Source organism: Mytilus edulis, chromosome 12, assembly GCF_963676685.1.
Source record: "Mytilus edulis chromosome 12, xbMytEdul2.2, whole genome shotgun sequence".
Classification (NCBI taxonomy): Eukaryota; Metazoa; Mollusca; class Bivalvia; order Mytilida; family Mytilidae; genus Mytilus; species Mytilus edulis.
In genome coordinates this window covers 16,006,292-16,026,221 of record NC_092355.1, presented here as the reverse complement: position 1 = coordinate 16,026,221, position 19,930 = coordinate 16,006,292, and the positions used below count along the sequence as shown (strand labels likewise).

Genomic DNA, 19,930 nt, shown 5'->3' with positions numbered 1-19,930 from the left:
TTTTCAAATGCCCATGGGGGTTTTACATGAAAGATGGTTCTTATAGTCATGATAGTCCTACAAAACCTTCAAAGTGGCCTTCAAATATATTCTAATGTGTTTTTTAGGCTTCTTCATGCTTTAACAAGCTCATACCCATTGTTAAATTCATTGTTTTCTTTAAAATAGTGGACAAACTTGCTCTTACAAAATTTCCACTTGGGAGGCTCCATGGGGGAAATCCTCCACAAATAGTGACAGATGGTGGGTCTTTTGTTATGTCCACTATTCAAATTGTAAATGTTTACCCTTCCTTAATTGAAGGACAATATAAGAAATACGGTGCAGTCCAGTGTATCCACTGACCTATCTAAGACTTATGTCTTCACTTCATTCAACTGATAAAACCTTTTACAAAGTAAATAATAAATTGCAGTGAGTACATTTTATATTTCTGACAATGTACATGTATTTTTTATCTTGCAATTTACACTGGTTATACATATTTGAGTTCAGCATTAGTTGTTTAATACCAAGAGATTGCCTCTGATTGTTTAAAAGAAATCAAGATAATTGAAACATGAACTACAGATCTAGTCAGAGGGGACCCCAAAAATTGAAAATGAACAGTTCTAAAGAAATTCATGCATCCATATTTCAGTTACTGATTGCTCAACTTGGAAACATGTACAAATAAAGCAACACAGGGTGTTGATAGTTCATGAGTTGTGGTATATTTGCAATTGGGCCCCTGAAAAATTTGTATGAAAAGTGTTTATATTGATTATTTTTATATTTCCCCATGATCATATAGTCGCCGTCAGCTGAAATTCGTAGCGGTTATCAGTAAAAATAATCTAAACTATCAATCGCGTTCACTCGAGATATGGTTTTTCACATTCCATTCATAAATCGCAAAAAGAAAAACCACTACTGACCTACCTTTTAAGTGATCGCACTGTAATAATCCTGACCTTCACTTTTTCATAGACGATTTTGAATGGTGGAATCAGCCATTGTTTTGACCGGAAGTGTTTCCGTGGAGTTCAATTTCATAAAATTTGCATAAAGCGCGGGAAACCTTATCACATCAATGAAAGGCACATTTCAGGAAACTGCGTACAGTGACGAATGTCATATGTAAACAAACGATCCTCATAGAAACGAAGATGGCGGAATTACAATGGAAAATATTCTGGAAAATGTGAAGGTCAGGATTATTACAGTGTGATCACTTAAAAGGTAGGTCACTAGTGGTTTTTCTTTTTGCGATTTATGAATGGAATGTGAAAAACCATATCTCGAGTGAACGCGATTGATAGTTTAGATTATTTTTACCGATAACCGCTACGAATTTCAGCTGACGGCGACTTTTTTTTTTTTTTTTTAGTTAAGTAGTTGTCTCTTGAAAACAATCACCATTTGCATTCCTTTTCTATATAATTACCTAAACAAACTTTGTAGTTGATATCAAAGCCTTTGCCGTTGCTCTTCTTCCCCGTTGGTACCAGACTGATGTGTTGACAAGCACTGCTTGGACACGAGATATATAAAAAACTAGCCATCCCATAAATCACCTCATCTTTTATATCAGATAATCGGAGCCATGAACTGCATTTCTCACAGTTCATGGACCTAGCCAGCACATCTAGCTCAACAACCCGTCTTCCGTGGAACCAAGGTTTGGAGGATCCCAGTTCAACATTTTCCCCAACTTCCAAATCAGTTGCATTTATACTTATAGGTCCTTCTACAAAAACAGCGCCGTAATCATGGTCTTCACCTCGTAATGTTTCCTTACTATTCATTTTTCTCATACGGTCCGCCTTTTTACTTCTTCCTGTACTAGCCATCTTTCCACGAACACGTTGAGAATACTTGTCGTCTGCCATGTCCCTTCTTCTCTATTCTTTCCTCCACTATCTGGAGTACCACTACTTTTGTAGTGTAGCACGGCATTCTGTCGTCTGCCATGTTTGTTTTTTACCGCCGGAGTTTGACAGACGCGGTTCCGGTTCTATATTTACCATGACAATCACGTGACAATTCAAAACATCACGTGACGTAATGTCCTGCTCTACCTTAAAAGCCGCATTTTGGTATGCAAGTTAATAACAGAATAAAGCTCCTTTGCATGCAAGTATTTCAGTCAAATATATTGTTCATATTTATTGGAACACAATTGTAAACTTAGTTTACAATTTGTATACTTGCAGATTAATATAATAGAGTATCTTAAAATTGGACGACTCAGTTAATGCAGAAAATGGCCCACACTTATTACCATGCCTAAAGTCTTAGTGGTTTATGGTGACTTAATCTTCACCCAAGTTGGGGATATTGGTTTCCTTTTCCCTGCGACAATAGTTTGCCCTTATAAAACTCCAATCTCCAACACAAAACATATACATCAATTGAAATGTTTTTTTGCCCATCTTAATTCTAATAGATATACTTATACTATAATAAAATGCCTCACTGAGCAAACCCTGAACAGTTGACACTGTCTCAATTTGGATTCAAATAAATGTTGTCATAGTTCTTAAAAATCTATTGTACAAAACTGTGCATATAGGATTTCTTTTTGAATCTTTTCAAAATATTTGAAATTTTTTGTGAAAAAAACAAATATAGTTGTTTATGTTTGTGTCATTTTGGTCTTTTGTGGATAGTTGTCTCATTGGCAATCATACCACATCTTCTTTTTTATATAAACCCCTTAAAGAAATTGGAGAGAAAAAAAAGACACCTGTCCCCCTTTGAGTAATTTCCTCCAAACTCAATCCCTGCCTTTCCTTTGTAGTAAGTAGTAAGGCACCTGGTTGATTTTTTTCGGGGTTCGTATGGATAGTAAACCCGGTAAATTGTAATAAAACCCTGCTGTTGAAAGTTGGCCACGGTTCGTTTAATCGAAAAAGGGGGGGGGGGGGGGCTGAGCGGAACAAATTAAAATAATTATTCATGTCTGTTTAAGCTTCCTACTTAAAGAAACATCTCAATTGAATGTTATTTTGTAATGTTATTCGATGAAAATGTCTACAAAATGCTTTATTAATCGACATTGTTTTTGAAGCGAGCAACAAACTGTCGTCATTTACCCGCTGTTTTATCTTTCGGTATTCTCAGGACATATCGTCATGATATCGATAAGCCATATATACCGAATGGACTGCAAAGATTTGTTAAGATGAATTCTAATTGGATTTAAAAGTCACGTGTTAAATCGTCAGAAGTGAAACTACATATTGATAGTTGTTAGATCTCATATGTAGTATAACGTAATCAGAGATCAATATTTTAATTAGATTGTTTTTGTATGTTCCTATAATAGTGTTTGATCCAGAAATATTTAAAAGACTTGTATACTGGTAGTATTTTCCGTTTGTATCCTTCTTTATACCACTTTTTTCAATGGAATGTCAATTATCATAGTTGGAAACAGTGGATGTTTATAAGTTGGAGCTACTCACTCTTTGCCATTACATATGGCAATGGTGGCCACTTCAATTGCAGTATTAAAATTTAAGGACTGTGATACCTGTATGACGGACTCCGAGAATATCATAATGTAGGAAGTGGGCTAAAAAAACCAACAGAGACAACAGCCAATGCCAGGATATAGACAGAGCCATGCACTTTACATTTTACATCAATTAAAAAATTTAAACAATATGTTGACCCCTATGAGAACTTATTTGGTTACTTTTGATGTGTATAGATAAAACATTAAAGTTGACAAAATATCAATGCAACATATTCATGTTCCTGTTAATTGTACACCTGATGGTGTTATTTTCGCAGACAAGTTGCAATGTCTACTTTATATTGTCGTTATTGTGTTTACATTGTATCCTATCTATGTATATGGTCTCTACCTTTGTGTTTACATCGTTCACGTGGTATACAACAACAGCTTGATGTTGATATTATCTTGTCAACATCGTGTTTATTTTGTATATATATATATGTGTGTTATACAACGTGATGTTGACGATATTGTGTTTACATCGCGAACATAGTCAACATCGTATAAATGTTGTTACAAAGTCTTTACCATTGTCATGAGTGTGTTTTCATTGTTCACATCGTATACATCGTGATGATGACTGCTATAAAAGCACATGCAGTGTGAAACGTGCCCATTCATAAAAATACACGATCGAGTTCAATTGGTTTCTGCCAAATGATTTCCAGTGCTTTTGCGTAAATAGCCTGATCAAATACTATGACAACATCGCGTTGACCGAGTTTGTCAGCAATGCTTACTGATCTCTGAAGTACCGTTGTAACGGTGTTTAAATCAGTTGGACTTGCGTCAATAACCAGCAAATACTCAATACCCAATTATATTTGCTTGCGGGACATTAGTATGGTCAGTCATGATGTTGAAAGCAGTCCATGCAGGTATACATTGGGAAACATTATCAAGCAAAAACAAATTGTCTAAAAGTGACATTCGACAGAGCAAAACACAGAAATCTTTTTTCCTAGATTACTTGCTGAAATTTGTTTTCGGGCCAACACGTGGTTTTGAATAAAAATGAACAATTTGATTTTCAGTTACGATTTTCAAGGTCCTGTTTTCACTATTTTGGAGGGGCGTTTGATTTGCTTCGTCTTCATTCTCACACCAATCTTGTCTTGTTTGAATGACAATACCATTCGTACAATGAGTAGTACCTTGGTCTAACAATGTTTCCTTACAAAGATCATTATTATCCCAACAGAAACTTGAAAATACACCTTTTCTTATGATACTTGAAATGAAAATATCATCTTCAGTATTCATGATCATTTTGTCTGCAATAGATGTTTCTATTTTTCAACTTGATCAGGTGACACAGAATGGCCAAATGTATTGTTGATTTGACTATTTCTGATGACCAAGTTTAAGTTTTTAAGTATATTAAAACGCGTTCAAAACACAGCAGCTAGACTTATCACAAGAAAAAGGAAGTTTGACTCTATAACACCTGTTCTGATGCAGCTACATTGGCTCCCCGTGAAATACCGATCACATTTTAAACTTTTACTTTACGTTTTTAAGGCATTACACGATAAAGCACCTAAATATTTGAAAGAACTGATTGTACCATACGCTCCTATTAGAACACTTCGGTCAGAAAATGAAGGACTCATAACGAATCCAAGAGATGTCCGCACTAAAACATACGGTGAAAGACGATTCGACCGAGCTGGAGCTACATTGTGGAATGACCTACCAATTCATTTACGGAGAGAACAATCGCTTCCTCGTTTTAAAAAAGGTTTGAAGACAAATATTTTTAGACTGGCGTACTGTGATGTGTAAGAAATGTGATAATTTATTATTATTCTAAAAAGTTTAAGTGATAGGATCTTTTTTATTTTTAACTTATTTAAATTTTTAGTTTTGACGATTTTATTGAATAGACAGTTTTATTTATCTTTTCATTGTGTTTTACTGGAATGTAAATACTTATAATTTTCATCATTATTCTTTTATTGACTGTTATATTTAATATGTTTTATGGTATTCATTGTGATATATATTTCCCCTGTCAATGCTCTTAATTTCCATCATTATTCTATTTAATTTCTGTTTTATTCTTATGTTCATATATATATAATTGCTATTATTGTATGCATTGTGATATATATTTTCCTTCAATTTTATATGTTAAGCGCTTAGAGTATTATGTTTATTAGATAGGCGCTATATAAAAGCTATGTAATAAATAAATAAATAAATAAATAAATAAATAAATATATTGCTAGGGTAACATGTTTTGGAGTTTTGGTAAAGCCTTTACTTACAGAATAGATCAAGTCTTGAGCAAGCGACATTATCCAACGATGTAGCACCTCTGAACTGATATATAGCTTTGAGGGTGAAATGGAAGCATGTGTAGAATCATCTGTAAGTAACAGGGCAAGAAAGTTGTAAAGTAAACCTGGAATTACAATATTATTTTCACTTCTAGACTCTCCTGTAGTTGGCCAAGGAATATAAGACGTTGAGTCTAAACTCATCATCACGAATGGCTTTTGCTGCATAAAAACAGTTGTCACAATATCTTCCTTTCCAACTGCAACATTCAAAGTATTATTACTTTGAACCAAATTACTAGACTCTATTGCAGTTTGAACAATCTGACCAATTGGTACAGAACTGCAAAATACAAGCAAAGAATTTTGTCTACCAGATCTCCAAAATGTCGGGCTTTCAGTCTAGTGGAGTTGTACTTCAACACATAGACACCTTGAATTAAAAGAAGGTCTCTAAAAGGAGAACATAAATCCGTCAGATTTGAAACCTGTAGTCCATGTATAATGGTTTGTTGTACCTCCTTGGCTAGACCATCGAAAGCAGACGTAAAGCTGTCTGATTCTTCCTCTACTTGTGTTTCATTTTCCTTATACAGAACTGATGTTAAAATCCTGAAACAAAATTTATAGTAGAAGTCAAAGCCCGATTCCAGGCGTTTTATTAATAGAGGGTTGCTGTCCTGTTGTGTGGAAGCGTGTTTCATTGTTTCTATCGCTTCATCAGTGGGACATTTTGTTAGAGATTCTAACCTTCTTCTTTCTTTAAAGGATGTTTTGTCCTGAAGACAAATTACACACTTTGACCTGTCAAAATTACGCTGGAACATTTATTGCATGTTTTGTAGCGCTATCGGACTCAAGTTTGCGCTTTTGTGAAGAAGTGTTTCGTTTCAGGGTTAATTGTACGACCCGCTTCATTGTGTATTGATAACATTTTTTTTGTGGTATACACTTTTAGTACCATCTATCCATTTACCTTTCGTTATTTCTGAAACTTTGTTATTTCTTGACTCTGCTGCAGCTTTAAAGTTTGATCAGAAAAGGATTTCAGGTTCCCCTTTTCCCCCGATCGATGACCGAGACATTTATCCCAACTAAAATCAATGTATTGTTTAGGATTTAAAACAAAAGTTTGTTCTGTCATATTTTCACTTATGCATTAAACCCCCAAAAAATTTTTAAAAAATGTAAACAATATATCATAAAAGTATTAATTTACTTAAAAGACCTCAAGAGTAGTTTATAACTATTCAAAATTGTGTTTTTGATTATTATTCTTTCCTTCTTACTTGTATCTATTGCCTCACTATTCACTGAATTTACTCTTGTTTTATACATTTTGTACATACTGTAAAATTATTTTGTTGCTTTGTTTGCATCCACTTTATTGATCTATATTCTGTATATTTGTTGACACGGAGTACAACAAGGTTTGTTGACCCTGTTTGTTACCTTTTACATTATTCATTGTTTTCATCATTGTTGTGATAGTTATTTCTGTTTTTGCAGGGATAAATGTTATAGGTCTTTTGACACATTTTAATTATTTCCTTTGTTTACAACTATACATTCTTGTTATATTGATCATAACTCAAATTTTTGGCTCTTTGTTTATTGCAAATTTTCATATTTCACAAAGTTGTTCTGATATTACACAAAATGTTTGGTATTTGTATCAAAAGAGGAACAATGTAAACATTACGAAAAGCATTTGTTTAGTAACCAGCTGCAGATGGTATGTCAAATCGACATAATTTTGTGCTAAAGAAAATAAAAAGTCTAAACAAATTCCACAACTGACTATTTGACCTCCGTTCAAAGCGATGTTTGTCGATTGAATGACTTTTTAACTCAATCACCACATAGCTAAAACACTTAATGTAATCAACCACACCTTTATTGAGCTAGATAGAGTGCACCTTTCTCAGAATGCAAAAAAATTACCTTAATTTGTCATTTTTACATAAATATTTTGTTACAAATTTACTTTAAAAATTAATTTGTTTCACAAAAGTATCATAAATCGACAATTTAATGTTTGTTTTTGGTTGCAAATTGATAATCTTAAAGTTTTAATGTCTGCACTCATGTATGAATAGATTCTCGACAGAATCAAAGACGGTAATGTGATGATTTGCGGTATTTCACGAGTATTTGCACTTACATATGTTTTATTGAATAATTCATATTTTAGACGATAAATAAATATTCCAAATACATGAAATAGTTTAAACGTTGCATACTGGTCTATTTAAAGTTTTATTTACAAATACGAGTAATTTAATTACGAATTTCTTTATGAAATGAGAAAATATGCCTTTATTTTAACTAAAAAAATGTCTTGTTTGTAATGTAAATAAACATTTTGTTTAAAACATAAAATCTTCAGTGTTGCATTAAATACGATAGTTTCATATCTGTTTTGGTTGTTTATACCTATACTTTAATTTTTTTTAATCGCTTTATATTGACAATGATCTATAAAAAAATACTTAGTCGTGATAACTAAATGGGGGGGGGGGGGGACCATTGAAAGGGGCGTTTTTTAAACCTCTTTTGGACACTTTGTTTTAGTCTAACACGTTGTATTTTATCAATAAGATAATGAGGTTGAATTCTATCAAAAAGAATAGCGGTACCATGGGGTGTAACACAAACTCCTTAACTAGAGTGTTTTTGAAAACTAGATGATGGACTATTTAGTATGTTTCATTTCTGATATAAACAGCCTAGTTGACTTGATTTATCGGTACTTGAAAATAGCCGCGAAATATACTTTGATTCATAATTTGAAGATATATAGTTTTGGTGAAAGGCGATATTAAGATCTTAAATCTTATTGCTTTCCGACAGAAACTATTGGCGTTTGCGATGTAATCATAGGATATGTCATTGATTTGCCCTGGATGTATTGCACTGAACAAAATAATATGCGTTTATATATACTTTAAATTGGTGACTAGAGTGAAAATTGACAAGGTATTTTTTTTAACAAAAAATAGCGACCCTGATTGGATTTAAATAAAATAAACTGTCTAGCACTTCTAGCAGTTTTGCCAATACCCTTTAAAAAATTGGAAATACATTTTTTTATAATAAACACATAGGGAAAACATTGAATGATAAAAAAAATCAGGTGCGCAGGACAATCCAAGCCTTCCAATCGCACTCAGTACCCACCTAAAACCGACAACTGAAGTAATCCCCCACCCTTTTCATGTTAAATTGATGAGGTTTCCCGGAAGGAACAATCTTTTGACGTATAAAAGTCTGTTGTTAAATTGCTGAGAGCGTCAAGGGAATGTTTATCACAAAGGGTTTTAGTGTAAAGTCAATATTTACCATATCTGCTACGAAATAAGACTTAATTATACCGGCCAGACGTGGAAAACCATAGGAAAAGATAAATCTTTTTTTTTTTAATTATTCACTTCTGTTTTCCATCAACTCATTTGATCTTTGCATATTGGTTTGTAGTGTAAAAAGTATTTTTGATATCATTAAGATATTTCTATTCAAAATAACTTAAAACCTGGTTTAAGTCATCATTTCTCCTATAGTCGGCAAATGCTTGCACAACATCGACATTGTTTCGCTATAGTCGAGCGTTTGAATTTGGTATTGTTGTAAATACACCAAATTTCTGAAAATTAATCCTAATTTAAGAATCATATATTCGACCAACATCAATATTTAGCGTAATACATCATAACATTAGCCTCATGATCGTGTAACTTTCCATATATTTTTTTTTAATTTTAAGAAAACAAAGCTTCCAACTTCATCGGGCAAATTAACCTATGATGGATCAGAGTATTCCTTTTAGGTGAGGTAATAAAAAATATTAAAAGAAAAAATACAATAGGCCAAGGGAATGTGTTCATCATTTTAAACTGTAATTTATTTATGTGGCCAGGATGCAGTCTTCTAATGAAGCTTCTGCATTTGCTTTAAAAATACCATCTGCTAATAATGATTATTTTGCTTCCTTGGCTAGATGATATTGTCAATATCGGCAAAAAAAATATTAAACATATTTGAAAATGGGATTGCAAGTACTTTTAAGGAATACACAAGTTAGATTAGGTAAAAAATAGTTTTACATTTAGAAAAACATGTCATGGAGGTTTTGTTTTTTCATATTCGAAGGAATTCTATTTGTATCAAGAGCTTTAATAAAAAAATCTTGCGAATTCCTTTTAATGTTAATCCATTATTATCTATACATAAACGAGAAGACCTCATTTTGTGTGTCTCTTCTCCTACTTCCACAATAAACTAATCATCATTTCTCTGTGTCCTATAGGTACAATGCATAGTCGTATTTGTCATCCATTTTAGACTCAGTTTGGGTTATTTTGGGAGAATAATAAAAATATAGACATTCGGATATGTGCCCCTCATCACTTTGAGAACCTGTCGTATAACAGATAACAAAAATGAAAAATAAATAACTCAATCAGATCGTGGTCCATATCTTGGTTTTTAAATCGTAATAAAAACTACTTCCAAATTATCTTCATAAGTACACGGACGGGGTCAGAACAATCAATTTCGCGTTTATCCTATCATGATTAATACACTATTCTAATATGACGTGCTTTTTACGCTTTAGGAATAAACCCATGCTCTAAATCCAATATTTTTTTTGGCAAATGCGTATATTGACTACTGCATAATAATGAATTTGAAAAAATGAAAAAAACAGTGCCAGCTGTTTGCATATTTACAAACAAAAAAGGGAGGTTCATGGAAGAGCATACGCAATCGGTTTATCCTTACACACATCGGACATAGAAATTACCTTAATTGTCCTAATCAGAATCGAAATAATTCATGCAAGCTATACTTTATTGTAGTTTTAACATGGGTAGGCATTATATATTTGTATTATTTTAGCCCTCACTATCGCTCGTGGAAAAATAATCACGAATATATTGCCTACCCATGTTAAAATCGCTCTGGCAAAAATAATCACGAATATAACATGTCTAATGCCTACCCATGTTAAAAATTCAATAAAATATAGCTTGCATCAATTATTTCTTAACTATAATATATAGAGACTCTTTACTAGTGCATGCATGATCGCCATGGAGAAGGAAAGTTAGAATAAATAGTTAATAGCAAATACACTTTTTTTAAGTATAGATACGTATGTTCATAGTATACTGAAACGCAAAAATAATGAAAAAAAAAGAGAGAGGGCTTTAAAATATTGTCATGTTCCCATGTACTTCTATGACTTTTGATATAATTTCTGAAATTCTCCACACATAAAATATTTTACAAAAATTTATTCTTAAAGAGTTTACATACTTTCAACCAAAGATTTAAGCTCGCGGGTGTGTTCTTGTATACTTTAATTTCGGTGAAGAGTTTTAAGAATTGTTGTTTGTTTGTCCTACTTTTTCGCATTGGTCGTGCTGTCAACTGTTTGTCTTTAACTGTGGTTTGAAACAGCCTCCTTGTTTCCCTTTGTTCTTTCCATTCATATATCCACCTGTGTGTCTATAACAATTTTAAACTGTTATTCAAAAATCTTTTAGATATACTTTATGGGTACTGGACAATTGGCACCATTAACTTCAGCGTTGTATGGTGTCAGTTCAGATGAGTTAATAATGCAGTGAACATTTTTTTGATTGAAGTATATATAAAATAGTCTATAAGGCAACTTAGTAAATTAAAAATCGACACCTATGTTTTGTAAAACCAATAATGTAATATAATCATGATAATAGAACTTCCATAGCAATTCTTGATCATCTTTTAAACAAGAGGCTCCAAAGAGCCTGTGTCGCTCACCATGGTCTTTGTTCATATTGAACAAAGGACATAGATGGATTTATGACAAAATTGTGTTTTGGTGATGGTGATGTGTTTTAAGTTCTTACTTTACTGCACGTTCTTGCTACTGACTATTATATCTATCTCTAATGAACTTGCCAAATTAGTAACAAAGGAAAATATTTTGTAAATATTTACAAAATTTATGAAACTTTTATTTAGAAAATAAAAAATTGACCTTAAGGGGCAATAACTCCTTAAGGGGCCAACTGACAATTTTGGTCATGTTAACCATTTTGTAGATCTTACTTTCCTAAACATTATTGCTGTTTACAGTTTATCTATAAAAATGTTCAGGATAATAATCAAAAACAGCAAAATTTCCTCAAAACTACCAATTCAGGGGCAGCAACCCAACAACCAGTTGTCCGATTCATCTGAAAATTTCAGGACAGATAGATCTTGATTTTATAAACAATTTTATTCTGTCAGATTTGCCCTAAATGCGTTGGTTTTAGAGTTATAAGCCAAAAATCTACATTTTATCCCTATGTTCTATTTTTAGCCATGGCGTCCATCTTGGTTGGTTGACCGGGTCACCCCACACATTTGTTAAACTAGATACCCCAATTAATAATTTAATGTTATGTCAAAATTAAAGACATGGCATAAAATGCACTTCTAAAAGGTAAAAAGAAGCCGTAATTTCTTAAACTCGAGTATTACTTATCTTATAGATTCAAAAGTCTTTGCGATTTTAGTTAAACAGGATGTCGCAATTTTGAATATTATTTAAAATTGAATATTTTTGACCAGGTGTGACCTTTTTAATAAGTTTTCCCAAAGCAGGAGTATTAGTATAAACTGCACCACTAACACGACTAATCAAGAGAACAATCTAATAATAATTTCTTTAATTCTTTATTCCTTCTTGATATATATAATATATCCCAAATTATAATACAAGGTTATATTTCTAATATAAGGTTAAACAATTTCAGTGATTTCGTTGGCTGTTGTTACCCCATAACTTTTGTTTTTATCTAACTATTGTAGGAACCATGAAACCTAAGTAGTTTTTATTTAGGAATTTAGGAAAACATAAGTTTAGTTATAAAGTGCCATATCTCAAAAAAATTTAATCTTATTTTTACGAAAAAGTATACAGATCATTTGACCATTATAAGAAACAAATATCTTAGGTTTTATGAAATTTGGATAAACGGTTCTCAAGTTACGGTGCGATATGTTTACGCCGGACAGACAGACGGACATTTGTATACCATAATACGTCCCGTCAAAATTTTGACGGGCGTATAAAAATTGGACATATATATTTCAAAGGCTTTTTATGAATACCTATCTACACTTGATCTAACAGATTTCCGTATTTCCATAGCAAAAAATGTTATTCAAAAGGCGACTATGCAAAAGAAATAACATCTGGTTAAATAAGGAATTGTATGGAACGCCGGAACTGTCTTATAGTGTAAATATGTAATGTGTTCTGTCGCTTTGTCTTTACGTCCTGCCGTTTCTTCTTTATGTTATGTGCAAATGTCTGTATTTCATAACACGGCATGTCTGTGTTATGTCAATTTAGTTATTTGTTTGGTCAAACAGTAGTATGATATGTCATTGCTAAAGTTTGTTCTGTACAATAGGCATTACATCATGCTTTAACAACTTTATACTCTGTGAATACTTCGAAACTTTATGATCAACCACCTTTACATTCTCTCATATTTTATCTATGTTGTGTCTATTCTTCTTTTACGTAAGTCAGTTAAAAATTGCGTCCTGTCTCAAATGTGATTGTTATGCCGAATGTTCTAAAGGGTTTGTTTTGATACACCTTTGTTCTATGTAAACATCATGATATTATAGTCTTTTGGCGTTATGTTGTGTTTATACATATGTATCTCAAGTGAAAAACACAACACAATGGTATAATTCATATGCGTTTTGCCAAACAATTGATACTCTCTGTGAGCATTCATTACGTCATGTGCAAATGCCTTTTACATTATCTGCAAACATCGTTCATCTTATGTGCAAACATCGTTTACCCTATGTGCAAACATCGTTTACCTTATGTGTAAACACCGTATACGTTATGTGCAAATACCGCTTACATTATGTGCAAACACCGATTACACTATGTGCAAATGCCTATTACATTATGTCCAAACATCTATTACGTTATGTGCAAACACCTATTACGTTATGTCCAAACACCTATTACCACTGGGGTAAAGCTGATGACCGTAACTGCATTCACGGTCATCCTAAGATGTCGGATGAAAAATTAGGTCAGTATCTGTACATGTATTGTCTGTTAAAGTGTTTCTATATCATTTTTTTTACTAAACATACATTTGTACGATGTGAATTTATAAATTATTCACACGGAAATCACAAATTACTACACAGAAATGTGTATGAAAGAGAAAATTGGATTTGAAAAAATCGCTAAGATGACCGTAACAGGATTAGTGATTCATAACAAGGGTGACCGTAATTGGTTAAAGATGACCGTAATTTTGAAAGGATGACCGTAACTTTTAAAGGATGACCGTCAATTCTAAGAAAAATCCGTATTGGTATTCATAGTTTTTTGTTGAGTTTGTTGCAATAAGGACTTGGGGAGCGGATATGAATATGTTTAATAAAGGAGTAGGGGCAATAAGGGCCAAAATCGGCCCCAGCCTAGAACAAATTTATTTTTTCTGAAAATCATGCCTAAACTATCCACTTTATAGAACAGAAAAGATTTTGTTCATATCTCAAGCCGTTTTTGCGTAAGAAACTTTTAAAACTGATGACAGATAAATAAAAATATCGTCTATTTTCATGGAGTATTTTTATTTGTAGCCGTTTTGAAGTTTCAATGTAGCATATACTATTTTAACATTCAGTTGATTAAGGAAATGCTATTTTTCCACTCATACAGTGTACAAATGCTATTTCAAAATATTTGTTTACAATTCAATAAACTTACAATAACATAGTTACCGTTGCTATGGCAACAGAAACATACCTAAAAAAAAATCAAATCCTAGATAAGCGCTTTCAGATGCATGAGATAGCTTGCAATGGGTGTTTAAATGTTGGACGATATATTTTTCTTAAACTTCTTTTAAGACCTCTGGATCGATATATTTTCGATTTTCAATATAACCTAGGTCATAGAACTTAGTTTTTTTTCTCGAAATTATTGGAATTAACAAAACCACAGTTATTTCATAAGGTTAACTAGGAGAAACCAATTTTTTCCTTATTGAGGAAAAATTCAATAGTAGAATTGTTTAAAATTAAAGGAGAAAATTGTTTTTCATAAATATTTCAGAAACATCAAATCAAAATGTCAGTAATAGGCCCTGTTTCCATGAAAAAAAAATAAAAAAATTGTCCTGTAAAATTCTGTATGATCATTTGAAAATGATAATTCTCTCTAAATATTTTAAATACACTTGAAGACACTTAATTTTTGGAAAGGAGCAATTTTAAATTTCAAGTCTTGTTTGTTAATGATACTTTCTAAAATATTCTTAAACCATGATTATTTTTCTAAGATGCCCAGAAATATGCCCAGAAAAAGAATCAGATCTACCGTGAACAGTATACCAATTCGAAAAAAAAAATATATCTGTTTTTTTTATCAATTGATTTGTTATTGGGTCCTTATCTATATTAATTCTCATTTAGAACTTTCATAGGACCCTGTTTAATGTGGACATCTACACTGAAAATAGAATTAACAATAGGCATATGCATACAGTATTTTTATCAAAGAATCTTGTAAAATATTCATCAATTCTGCATTATGTGACAAATTATTCTTTATTTTCTGCTGTCCGCAATTTTCCTTTAGCAAGGAATGGATATACTCTAAATACCCAAGTCACAAGCTATAAAGAACTTACACTGTCATTATGCTTTATCATGAACATAAGTTTTAATGAGTTATGTACCTATTTGTTAAATTTTACAATTAATTAGAAATAGTCACTTGAAAAACGTGTATATGAAGAAATATGTCGAACTAGTAAATCAACATATTAGAAAACATGAAGTTATTGTCTGAGAAATTCAAAAAAAACCCACACAAATTACAATTTGATACGGTTGGCCGCTGACAAAATATGTACAGTATATGATTAAAAAAGGAATTAAACGTTTTGTTATTTCTTCCAAATTGAAAAACAAATTATGAATTTTCATGTCATTCACTCTTCATCATTTGCTTCCTCGTTGTCACTTTCGTCAACAGTAACTGGATCTGGCAGGTTACGAGCGTCGAGAAGATATTTGCTCCAATCACGACAGTTTTCAAAAATGTTATCCGTGTACTTTCCAATACCAAGATACCAAATTAAGGCTGTAACATGGGAGCAGGTTCCTACAACATGACTTCCGGCTTTGCACTGGCAATACCAACCCACGACACTAATGTCATCATATTTAACCCATACACGATAGCGTTTTGATGATATATGTCTTGACTGAATTTTAGCGCACAAAAGATTCTCTTCATGGTCACATGTAAAAACTTCATAATTACCATCGTCATCTAGGTGTTCTCTGGTATAACATGGAGCAAGTTTTAGTTGGTAGACTCCAACAGTAATATTTCTTATATCTTCTTCTGATAAACGAGGAAAAGTAGGGGCGGATGAAGCATCAATCTTTTACCATTTACAAGAACGTTTGTCAAGGCCTTCCTCTATTATTTTCTCATGGAGTAAGTTCTTTTGCTTTGAAAGATAAAGCATTTTAGACGCCAATTGTTCATCTTGTTCTAAGTCACCTGTATTTAGTTCTGGCCAATATTTGTTCATGATTGCACAGGCAATATTTACATAATCAGATACAAACGGAATCTGGCTATTTGGTAAAACTCTATCAAGATATTTCCATGATTTAATGCGGCCATTAACGGACTCTACCACCCAACGGATTTTTGTAACAAGTCTTGTTACGTTGCTGTCTTCAACTGGAAGTTGAGACTCCCCTTTTTTATTAAAAGCTGGCATTTTTGTTTGAATACCCATTTCTTGCAGTAGGTCAAGTGCATCTCTAAAGCCACGATCGACAATCATTATGTCATCCTCAGTCACCCATTCTTTAAATTCTTCAATGTCATGTTGAATTATGTGCTTCATTATTTGTGCATCGTTGTTTTTGCCGTCGCTAAAGTACGGTCCAATTACACTTATTATGTAACCAGAAGTTGTTACAAAGACCATTGGTATGCATGCTAAAACATTTACGTTGGAACTTGAATTGTGAACTTTTCTGGATATAGATATAAGTGCCATCTGCGACTATAATTGCAGGATACATTCCTTTTCCGAACAGTGATTGCGCTAGAGGTCGAGTATGCGATGTTATAACCTCTTCCCTACTTATATGATTTAATCCTAGATTAGAGGGAACACAATTTTCAGACAAGTATTTTCTAGCTGATGCAATAGCACGTCTAACAGAATCTTTACCAAGATTAAAAAGTGTTGATAAAAGTTTATTTGATAAACCAGACTTCAATTTTGTTAGAAATATTCCAATACATGTCCGGACACTTCGAGTCCGAGAATCTCGCAAATTACCCTTTTGGACAATTGAACATAGGTCATCAAAGTTTTCCTTAGAAAGGCGTGTTAGATTTAAAATGTCTGAGCTTGTAAGTGCATTTTCTGTATCAAAATCTATTCGCCGCTTGCTTCCTCTCAAAGCCATATCTCGGATTTGCGTAATTAGGTCCATTAAATCAGTACGGTTGAAAATGGACGAAGACTGCGAATGTGAAATTCTGTCAAGTGCATCAGGTAAAAATATGTCATTGCACAAGTGTCCTGGACAACATCTGGCACCAACTGTGAGTATAATGAGTTTATCCAAAAATATATTAAATCTAGCGTTTGTTGGGACAACTACTAGCTTTGGACCTCGGCGTTTACACACAACACACTGCGAGTGGCCACCTCCAGCTTATGGTATAGGCAGTGCGATACTTGGTGGAGATTTACATGGATGACATCTAGTATACTTTGCTGGAGGGACGTACTCTGTGTCATCATTAATTGATTCCGATATTGTAGTTTGTATGGGGCATCTTACATTTGTGTCAATTTCTCGAGAGCATCGTATTCTGCACTTATTACATATAACACTGTTAGCGTGATTAATTTTGTCATGTTCAATGAAAAACTTCTGTTGTAAACATTTACGTAGTGATTTATTGTTGGGTCCTATGAGTTTTCGCCGGTCTCTGGTTTTTGGTCTTTTTGAACACAAAATGCAATTATAGTTTCTGGGCGTTGACATTCTCTGAAAATTAGAAATGGAAATATTTAAACACTTAGCATGAGGTAAATCAGAATAACATGCAGAATATCCAAAGTGTGATTTAAAATCATAAAATACAATATCGCAAATAGATTGTTTTAGCCTGAAAATACCATGGTGCGTACGTTTCTTAGTTTTGTTGTGTGTATTTGTCTGCGCACGTGTGTGTGTTTACTTTTTTGTTAATTTACATGTCAATTTTACACGAAATATCAGTTTTTGAATATGCGGTATTCAACCCTGATTGTCCATACTTAATTATTGTTTAACGTTTTAATTTCCTAATGCGTGTAGAATAAAACTTTGGTTGGCTTGCTTGCTATGTTTGTATAAACATTTAATCAAGTTTTGTAATAAAAATTAGCATCTTCAAACAATATATATATATATATATACTCAGACGTAGTTAAACATGTATATATTACTTTTAAATTTGATTGGACGTTATCCCAATTACAATTTTACATAATCTAAAAACAAAGCAAACAAGCTAGCCAAAGTCTTGCTCTACATGCATTAGGAAATTAGCTATAAATGGAACCTACTAACAAAAGTGTTTATGTCAGTATAAAAATCACGGATAGTTAATGATAATAAATAAATCTTAAACTTTTCACATATTAGATATACAACCTAAAAACAGGAATACAAAGATATAACGGATAAACATTCATAGGACAGCTGCTGAACACCACCCCTATAACAACACACACAAACAAAGACAAACAGAGGGAAACATAAAATATTCAACAAAAAGTATCTACTCAATATGCGAAGCTCTTATGCACAAACCATTTGACCATGAAAATCAATACACAAACCGGAAACAGTCGGAAATTCAAAACAAATTGACAGAAAAATGTTAACAGAGAACAAATAAAACACAAAGACAGTATTGTAGTCATTTATTTTCAACAAAAACTTTTAATTTAGGGATTTATGTAGGTTTGGCAATCACCGATAAAGTTTTGACCAGGAAATTCACTCCTGACCACTTTTCTCGAGCTTGGATTTTTCCTCTGGTCGCTGGATCTCGCTTATAAGTCGGTACCCCTCTCTGGATTCTGAATTTTACTCCCAAACTTCCGACTTATAAGCGAGTATCTACGGTAAGTGTTCTCGAAATGTAAGTAATACATGTTCTAATCAAAATACGTTTATCATAATTACTAGAATTTAAAGCACGCAGTCATTTTCTCTTAATTCTATTCTCACCTTAAGATCAAGAGTTCCTATCAGGAACCGACGTATTCCTTTCACCCATCATACACTTGCATTGTTTAAACCAGCTTAAAATCTGTTGAAAAAAAAAAGATTATCAAAATAATGTTTTCTTATTTTGAACTGAATATGATAGGGTATTAAGTAAACATTTTATGTTTAGAAATTTTATCAAAATTACTATGAAAATATTAATAACCATTTTTTTTTTAAATAAAAGATAAGTACTTCTATAGCCGCACACTATAAACTGTCAAAAAGTAGTCTTTTTCGTTTCTGTGCATGATAATATAATGTTATCAATTAATCATCATTAAAACATAGGTTTAAACTCTTTATTCGAGCACAAATGCTTTGAGAAACGAATCAGAAAAAAAAAGATAAGTAATACCTAAAGTATGGACTATTAAGTATGTAAGTGACAACTGCTAGTACATACAGGTGAAGTATAACGTCTCTCTTCAAAATCACATGTTTACTGCTCTTCAGTAAATATCTATAAAAAAAATCTCATCATTCAAAATCATTCTTTTTAGTGGAGTTCGTGTTGTTTCAATAGTTATTATTTATAACTGTTGATGTAAATGTCCTTTGGTTTTGTGAGTCTCTGTTTACTCCTTGGTTTTGATTGTTATTGTCTTTAAAACGTTATCGATTCAACTACGTATTATACGATAAATTACAGGTACTTAAATTCAACAATACGTTAGAAAAATGTCTTGAGCATACGATATCTAAGAAACTACACTGTTTTAATCTAGAACTTCAAATTGTAGGATAAATT

At 32.5% G+C, this 19,930-nt stretch overlaps 1 pseudogene; it reads right to left on the bottom strand.

Moving 5' to 3' along the window:
• Window positions 1–14,758: 14,758 nt before the first annotated feature.
• LOC139497294 (uncharacterized) lies at window positions 14,759–18,030 on the bottom strand (annotated as a pseudogene).
• Window positions 18,031–19,930: the final 1,900 nt, after the last annotated feature.